The following is a 9,210-nucleotide window of genomic DNA, read 5'->3' as shown; positions in this document are numbered from 1 at the left end:
GATGTTAACACATCAACCAAGAAGGACTTTAAAGGAACTTTATAGCTCTTGAGATCTCTGATCTCTGTCTGTCTCTTCTTGTTTAACTTTTCCCTGGAATAATTGTCTTTAAAAAATCACCATGCGGGTACAAGAAGAAAGCCCCATTCCCAGACACACTGGGTTAAATAATCCAGCACAGGTGGCTAAAATAAGATCACTTTACAGTCATTGCCCTGACAAAGCAGAAAAAAACAATTCCGACTGTATTTAATAACCACTAACCTGGCTGAGGAGGGAAGATCTATTGCCCTAGAGAACACTCACTAATAATGAAAAGGAAATCATGCAAAATGAGTAAACCAGTATTCAGCCACCTCCCAGTGAAATAACGGATTCAGGCAACATTATTATTTGGGGTTAAAATCATTAGCCGTATGGTTGAGGGAGATTTGGACCCCTGTACACATGCCATTTTATCGTCTCAAGGGGAAACACATACGTGCGTGGTGGAGATGACACTCGTCATCCCAACCCAGGGCCAGTTTCATTTTACATCACAAAAAAAGGGTCATGCAGAAATCACTGTTCTCCCGAGGCTATAAGAAGAATGCAGTACTCCTGGTGAAAGGCTCTAGTCATAAGAAGTCACCATGAATCCATTCAGCCTTTAGAACCAATGTCTGGTCTGTGAAATACAGGGGATAGGGCAACAAGACAAATGAAACCACAGAGAAGCACCAGATTAACCAAGAAGGAGGGGCATTCTGCAGAAGGAACTCAAAGGGAGGCTTGGGGGATAGAAGGGGGATTTGGATGTAGACTAGTTATTAGATAAGAGTTCATGGCAATGTGGGGATGGGTAACTAAAAATGCAGGTTACAAAGCCTGACAGCTAGTATGATTACATTTTAGTAAAAGATAGATCGATGGATGGATAGATAGACAGATAAATAGATAGATAAGATGGATGGATGGATAGATTAGATAGGTAGATATAGATAGATAGATAAGATGGATGGATAGATAGACATAGATAGATAGATAAAGATGGATGGATAGATTAGATAGATAGATCAGATGGATGGATACACACATACATACATACTAAGGTATTAACAAAGGCAATCTCTGGCAAGTAGGAACATGATGTTTTTATCTTATTTTTTGCTTATCTCTTTTCTTTAACCCTCACGATGCCTGTTTACTGTTTTTATAGTAGAACATGTGTGCAGACGTGCTGATGGCATTTAATTCCCAGCATTTGCAAGTAGCCATTTAGTCATTCACTCACTTATTCATTCATTCATTCACCCAGGCACAATAGTTCGAGTTAGCTATGATGTCATAGGTCTAGGGATGGGGTTTCACTTACCAAGATAAATGACTCCCATCTCTGCCCTTCTGGTCTATTCTGGTCAAGGATACAGATATGTGGTTATGAATCTGATACATACTTGAGGGTATGATGAGCATGGAATTAGTGAGATGTACTGACTATGGAGGATGGGGACCTACTCCATGGATCCCAGGAAGGGAAGGTGGGGTGGGGAGGGGTGGGAGATGACATTGCAGAGCTTAACCTGACCTTTGCCTCTCTCTCTTACCTCCATTATTCTGACCTCTGAATTTCTGAAGTGCACCAAATTCCTTCCTACCTGAGGACCTTTGCACATGCTGTTCTCTGGGTGTGAAATGCTCAGAACTATCCTCAAATAAACACACACACACACACATACACACGCACACACTTTATTTCTACCAATTTTACACCTACTTATCTTCCAGCTCTCAAATTTAATCACTTCCTGTGGAGTTCACTCCTTGACTCCTCAAGCCAAGCCTCCTAACATTTATGCCCACAGAACCTGTTCTTTGGCATTTTGTAGGGTAGTCTATTAATCTATCTATTTATTTTGTAATTCATTGCTCAAAGTCATGAAAACAATCCCACGCCCTGTTCATTTCCATAACTCTACATCTTAGGACAGAGCCTAGCACAGAGCAATTTTTCAATAAATATTTGCCACCTAATGAAAGAACAAACTGTTTTAACAGTGTGCTTCTGGAAAAGTTTATACCCCTGTTTTTGTTTCTTTAGTCCATTCCGATTAAAACAGGAATAACAGCACCTGCTGGCATTTATGGAGGACCTGCCATGTGCCTGGATCACTGCTAACAATTATACATCCATTATCTTGGGGAATATCGTCAGCAACCTGTGAGGTAAGTAATAGTAATATACCCATTTCGCAGGGGAGAAAATGCAGGCATTTATAGGAAAGTCTCAATTTCTTATAAACTGGGGGGCTCTTTGCAACTTAGCTCATCTCTGTAAACTTCAGTTATTTAAAGCGATGCGTTTAGTAGCCCATACATATGCATACATACATATCCGTGGATCAGAGACACAGCCCATCTCTGAGACATCCATGTCTGTGAAACAGGATAATGCCAACAGTTTCATGGCCATTAAGTTGGCTTGTTGTGCCTGGTACCTAGTGAGCACTCAGGACACACTTGGATGAGGGCTCCCCTGCGCTTTTAACTTTCAAAGCAGAATCCCTGGCAGACGGCCATGCTTTGAAATTCCATGGTGCAATAACCATGAATCACCCCAAAGTTTCCAGGACACAAGCTAGTTAGCTTCTTCTGCCCAGCCTCGTTGTGCAGGGAGACAGGGAGACAGGGAGACCTTGGACACAGTCACCAACTCAGGGATCTTGGCTGCAGACAAGAGCCCAGAGCTGAAGGGCCCTCCTGCCGACCTTGCTGAAAAGACCAGTAAATTCAGCAGCCAGTGTGTCTGGCCTTCCCACTTGCTTCCTCTAAATCTCCCTCTAAGTGGCAGGACTCTGGCCCGGCTGTCCTGTCTGGGCACATTTCCTTCATGTCAGAGAAGAGTGGTGCCAGGGTCCTCCAATGGGTTGGCGGAGACCTCGTTTTTCCCACACAGCAGTCCTCTCAGGAGCGGCTTCTTTGCTGCCTGATTCAGCTTTGCTCAGATACAAGCTGCAAACACTGGGGGCCTGGAGGGGACCTGACAGTTTCCCACTTTCTAAGTTGCTTCCTCTGTCTTAACTCAGTTTCAGGAAAGCCCCTGGGTACAATGTTCCAGGTGCCCAGCTTTCCCTGGGGCCTCAGGGAATCAGTCTGCAAAGGAGCAGACAGGGAGGTCTGGTGGCCCTGGGTCAAAACTAAGGCCAGTTGGACTTCCCTGGTGGCGCAGTGATTGAGAGTCCGCCTGTCGACGCAGGGGACACGGGTTCGTGCCCCGGTCCGGGAGGATCCCGCATGCCGCGGAGCAGCTGGGCCGGTGAGCCGTGGCCTCTGAGCCTGTGCGTCCGGAGCCTGTGCTCCGCAACGGGAGAGGCCACAGCAGTGAGAGGCCCACGTACCGAAAAAAAAAAACAAAAACAAAAAAAACAAAAAAAAAACCAACTAAGGCCAGGATGCCTTGCACAAGACCCGCCACCCTCCAGCCTGTTTCCTTGTCTTTACATTGGGAGAGCAACAATGTCCATCTCACTAGGTGTTGTGAGGATCAAATGAGTCATGAGTTCTTGCCATAATAAGTAGTGAGTGCCTACTGTATACCACACACTGTGATTTCATATCTGACATATATCATTTTGTTCTCACAACCAATGTGGAAAATCAGGGTTTTTTTTACCGCTCTTTATTGAAAAGTTGTAACTAAAGCTCAGAGAGGTCAAGTAACCTGGCGGAGATCACAGAGCAGAGCTGGGATTCAAACTCAGGCCTGTCTAACCCCAGAGACTGAGTTTTACATGCTGTGAACCCCCTAAGCCCTGCTCCCAGCTACTCCCTGCTCTAATTCTTTCTGCAGAGTGCTTAGGCTGTGCACTGTTACACACACGATGAGACTCACGATGTAACTGTTTACGTTTATTGAGACCTGACCATGATGCTACATGGATTACTTCCTTTACATCTTTTAGTTATGCCTTTTATTTTGATGATTTTAGGTTGGCCTGTACCAAAAAGTGAAGGATATTCAAAACTGACAAAGGACTCTGATCTTCAGCCCACAGGGAGCCATAGCAGGTTTGCACACGAGACCCTGATGTGATCTGATTGGCTGTGCTGAGGATGGCTCTAGCTGCCAAGATGAAAATGGGTGAGAGAGAGAGAGCCTAGAGGCAGGGAGGCCAGTGTGGAGGCTGGAGCAATAGGAAAGGATGGAGACCAAATGTGACTCTTTGTTCCTTCTCTCTTCCCAGGATATGGGGTGTCCCAGAGAGGCCTGGCTGCCCCTGTAGCAGCACCTCAGCCCGCAGCGCCCCTCTTCCGTCAGTCAGCTTATCCTAGCTCAGATCACAACCCACAGGTCCCCAGGCTTAGAGCATTCTGCCAAGGTGGGTCAGAATAAACTCTGCTTCGGTTGGCCCATGGGATTTGTAGTGTGTATCATCCTCAAGAGGCCCAGAACATAGCAGCTGGGGTGAGAGGGAATGTGGGCCCAAGAAGAGAGAGCCGTGGGTCAAGTCGGTGCCCCCAGGGAACATTAGGGGACATTTTTCGGTTATTACAAATCTGGGGGTGGCCAATGCTACCGGCATCTAGTGGGCAGAGGCTAGGGATGTTAAACAACTTATAGTGCACCGGACAGCACATCCCCTCGACAAAGAATGATCCAGCCCAAATGTCATTCGTGCTAAGGTTGAGAAGCCCAGGTCTAAGTCCGGGCTCCCCTCACTGGACTGTGGAGTGGGGCCTGGGTCCACAGGGCTCAGCCTGTCTGTGCAGGGAGCATGGCCAACCTCAGCAGCAGAGACACTCATGGCCAAGCCTGCCCACCTTCCCTGCAAGATGGTTTCTCTGCCCTGAGCAGGGGCAGAGGTGCCCCCATCTCTGAACAGACTCCCCACCCTACTGTACCATCACCCCTGGGTGTTTATGTCCCAGACAGCCTCAATCCCACCAGGAGCAACCAGCTCCCAGCGTCGATCACTCTGCTCTGGGCTGGGTGCCTGCATGGAGCCCACTGACTCATCACTGTGTTATTGGGACTGTGGCTGTCCCCTGCCTTTGCCTCTCCCTCCTCAAGCTCGCTGGGGTGGTCCATGGAGGCTGAACCAGCAGTAACTGTTCCTCTCAACTGCTGGGAAGCCGCCAGCAGCAGCAACGTGATAGCCATCCCTGTCCCCCCAGAGACGCTGTTGGGACTGTGCTGTGACTGTCGGGGGCTGAGGGACTGGGAAGTCGTGTGAGTAGGGCTGGAGGGTCCTGCTTTCCCAGGCCAGGAGACTGAGTCTCTTTGTGCCAGATTGAATTTCCCTGTCCACTCTGAGTTAGCACTTCCCAGACGCTGCCAGCCCCGGGGGGCTCACAATGGAACCTGGGGGTCTGATGAGCTTCTTCCCATTGTAAGGAGCCTCCACATCCGACCTCCTTTATCTCCTGTCACCTGAACATAGCTAAGGACACACAGCTGGTCCCAGAATTGGTGCTCAGCGTCCTTTCCCACATGCCCCGGGGGCCAAGCTCGCCTGAGGAGCAGCCAGGCTTCAAAGCCCTGGGGCTGATCACATGTCTCCCTCAGAGCCCATTGCTGAAAGCGGAGTGGCCAGTCCAGGCTCCTGTTTGTTATTCTAGAACCACAGAGCAGCCTAGAATCTTCCAGTGAAGGGGTGTTGGCAAGCACTGTGCATGGGAATCCCAGCAATTCCTTTGCAAAGTGTTTCCCCACTCATTGCGTCTCTCAGTTCCATCACAGAGAGCATCCTTGTCCCCGGTGCACAGGTGGGAAAGTTGAGGCTCAGGGAGCAGGTTGAGATCATCAGGATCATTCAGTTACTAGACAGCCTCCCCACGGCCCCCAACACACCCTGACTTCCTTACGATGCCTGATTCACACACAACCAGGACGCAGCTTTCTCCAAGCTCAGTAGGCCAGCCTCACTGATTAGCCCCGACCCAAAACTCAGGCCCGCAAGGCATTCCTTAAACTCCTCTGGGCATTCCCAGAAAGAAAATGTCATTTGACTATATATGTATGTATAAATATGTGTGTGTGTATAAACAGATATATAAATATGACACAGGGGACCTTCTCCAATATCTAAGATGAGCTTAAGCCAGGATTCTATTTGAGTGTCTGCTGAGACCATTTTGTTAGATGCCAGCACGACTGAGGACTTAAAATCAAGGAGAGAGGCCGAGTACAGAGGGTGAGGGAGGATTTTCCCATTGGTGGTCCCTTCACTATCTTTTTTGAGAAGTCTTAATCCCTTAATCACTTTTATTAATCTCATAACAATCTTTCCAACATCAGTTACATCCTTCTTATCTTGGTTAAGAATTTTGGTGAACTCAGAGCTTCTTGTCACTTAGGGAATTTTCCCTTCTGCTTAAGGCACCTGCTCTTACACATTCATCCTCTCTCTCTCTCTCTCTCTTTTCCCCCTCCCTCTACCCTTCCTCCTTTCCACCCTCCAGCTCTCCTGTTAGAATCCAAAAGCCCTTGAATTTCAGAGCTAGGAGGAACCTTTGAGACCACCCATCAGACATTTTACAGCTGGAAAGTCAGGGCTCTGAGATGTTAATGAACTCATTCAAGGTCACACCATGGGCACAGGTGGGTATCTGTACCCATGGGGAACAACAAGGCAACTTATAGGTGTAAGCACTTACTCAGCATCTCGCCTTTAATCCTCACAAACAACTCTTAGGTGGGTTCTGCCATTAGCCCCATTTTAGAGATGAGGAAACTGAGGCAGAGCAAGGGAAATCACTAGATCCTGGACACATTGTGAGGGAGGCACAGCCAGGAGACTGGAGCCCAGGCTACCGGACTTGAGGGCCTGAGCTCCCAAGCACTAGGCCCTCTCACGACGCCTGGGCATCGCTCTCTCCACCGATCCCTCCAGGGACAGTGGGCTGGTGCACAAATAGCAGTGAAGCAGGCCCGTCATCATATGAAATAAAGGTACTGAGGGCTCAGGATGTGGCTGCTGCCCCCTCTCTTGGATTGGAAACTCAGAATCCCCACCACGTATGGGGCTCCCACAGCCCAGCATGGGGTCTTCTTGTCTACCAGAGCCCATGACAGCGACCTCTGCTACTAACTGTCCGCAGGGAACAATGGGACCAGCCGCGCATCCCAGCAGCTGGGCCAGCCCCTGCGATACCCCTGACTCACTCACAGCAGAGGCTGCACCTCTTTCACCTCTCAACGGGAGGTGTCCGCAAATAACCACCAGCTGTAGAGGCCTTTCTGGAAGTGAGACATAATGTGAGAGGCCAAGACGAAGAGTCTAACAGAAAGCTGCTGGTGGAAGTGGGGGTTTTGAATGGAGGGGTGCCTCGATTCCCATCTCCCCTGGGAAGCTCTGGAAGCAACTGGAGATCTCAGACACACAGTTTCAAAGCTACCCAAGAGGCATCTCTGTGTGTCTCCCATGCCTGATCTCCTGTGAGCTTAGAAACATCCCCCATTCTCCTCCAAGCCCCGTGTGAAAAGAGGGGTGCGTCCAAGGGAATAGCTCTCCAATTCCCAGAATCATCAGAGACACAAACATGGAATCTTGAGGCCGGCTCCTCCCGAGTTCCACGTGCCCTCCCTGGTAACTCCTGTGCCTTCCTTTTCATCTCCCATCACCTCTGCTCTCTCCTGCTCCCCTCCTTCCCTCTTTGTCTAGCTGACAAGTAGCTGGTGAAGGCGAAGATGGAAAACCAACCACCGAACTTAGAAAATAAGAACACTCTGGTTGGCTTTATTAATCTCCTGAAATATGCTCTCCAGTTGCTGCCGAGCCGAAAGGGCCTGTGTTTTCTCCTAGAACATCGTAAAGAAAAATGTAGAAATGTTTACAAGGATGACTGGGAAAAAGTGCAGTAGATCTTCCTGGTAATGTACAAGGTGATGCAGTAATTGCTATGGAAACTAGTCATTATAATTCAATAAAAAAAGGGAGGAAAAAAAGTTAAGTTCATTGTGTTACCTATGACTGTACAGTCACATTCTTTACATATATTAGCATAAAATCAAGCCCCACTTTTATTCTCAGGGTTTTCACTAGCTCTGCCTTCACAAAAGGGTGTGTAGGATTCACTGCAGATGAAGCCCTAAAGAGGAGATGAAAATTCACTTTGCAAGAAATCTCTCTCTACTTTTTTTCCCCCCGGGTAAAATATTTAATGCTTCTGCATAACGTGCGTGCAGGTTCTGGAAGAGAATACAGCTTGTGCGCAAGGAGTTTTGCCCAGTGCGTTAGAGGAACAACTTTACTTCTCTGTGGGCCCTGAGACGTAACAGAAAGGGAAGTCTTCTTTTAGGAGGGATGTAACTTGAAAACCATCACCCCTGTCCATCAGGATCTTGCAAATCTGTATGTAATTGGGAGCCCAGAAACAGGGGGCCAGAGTGAGAAGGCAGGAGGGCCCTCTTCCAGCTCTGGACTAGTCACTTGGTGACTTGGTTCATCTCTCTGAGCCTCCCCAATTGTACAAGCTATTAAACTACCTGCTCTTCTATTCTCTGCCTTCTAGCGCCAGGGCTGGAATGCTGCCCGCTGCACTTCTGCTTTGCCCGCTGGACCTATGTTAGCCTCTGCCCCTAGCGGGTGCTAGTGGGAGACTTGCGGCAGCTGGCAGGAGAAAGATGCGCTTGTCCCTGTTTGCCGACAGTTTTTGTCAGCATCACCGCAGCAGTGGCTCCTAATCCCAGCAGTGATGGCTGGTTCCAGCGCAGGTCTTCCTCTTCATATCACCTCAGGCAGCTTTTCTTCAGAAGTCTGTGCCCAAGCTCTGCAGGCTCCCTCCCACGAGCAGAGCTCTGGTCCCTACTCCAAAGTTTTGGGTTTTTTTTCCCCAACTTCTCCGCTCTCTCCCTGAGCCCAGGGTGATTGATAACCGCTTCCTGCAATCACTGCCTCCGCGCTTGTCAGTGTCCCCTTTCTGCCTTTCCAGTTTGTCGACACCAGATCAACTGATTCCCTATACTAAATTCTTTCTGCTAGAATACCTGGTATGGGTTGTGTTTCTAACTTTGGATCTTGCCCTTCCTAAATCTAGCCTCCACTTGGTAGCCCAAATGACCTTTCTTACCATCAGTTTGATCAGGATACTGCCTGGAGGAGAGTGAACTCCTGGGCCTTAGGCTGTCAGAGCCTCAACCCTACCCACAGCAGACATCCTCTGTCAATCACATTTCTCTTGAGCATGGACACTCCCTCAGAATCTTTCTTAACAGCATGCTTCAGGACA

This window comes from Neophocaena asiaeorientalis, unplaced genomic scaffold, assembly GCF_003031525.2.
Source record: "Neophocaena asiaeorientalis asiaeorientalis breed wild unplaced genomic scaffold, Neophocaena_asiaeorientalis_V1.1 scaffold648, whole genome shotgun sequence".
Taxonomy (NCBI): domain Eukaryota; kingdom Metazoa; phylum Chordata; class Mammalia; order Artiodactyla; family Phocoenidae; genus Neophocaena; species Neophocaena asiaeorientalis.
This window is presented reverse-complemented; position numbering follows the sequence as displayed.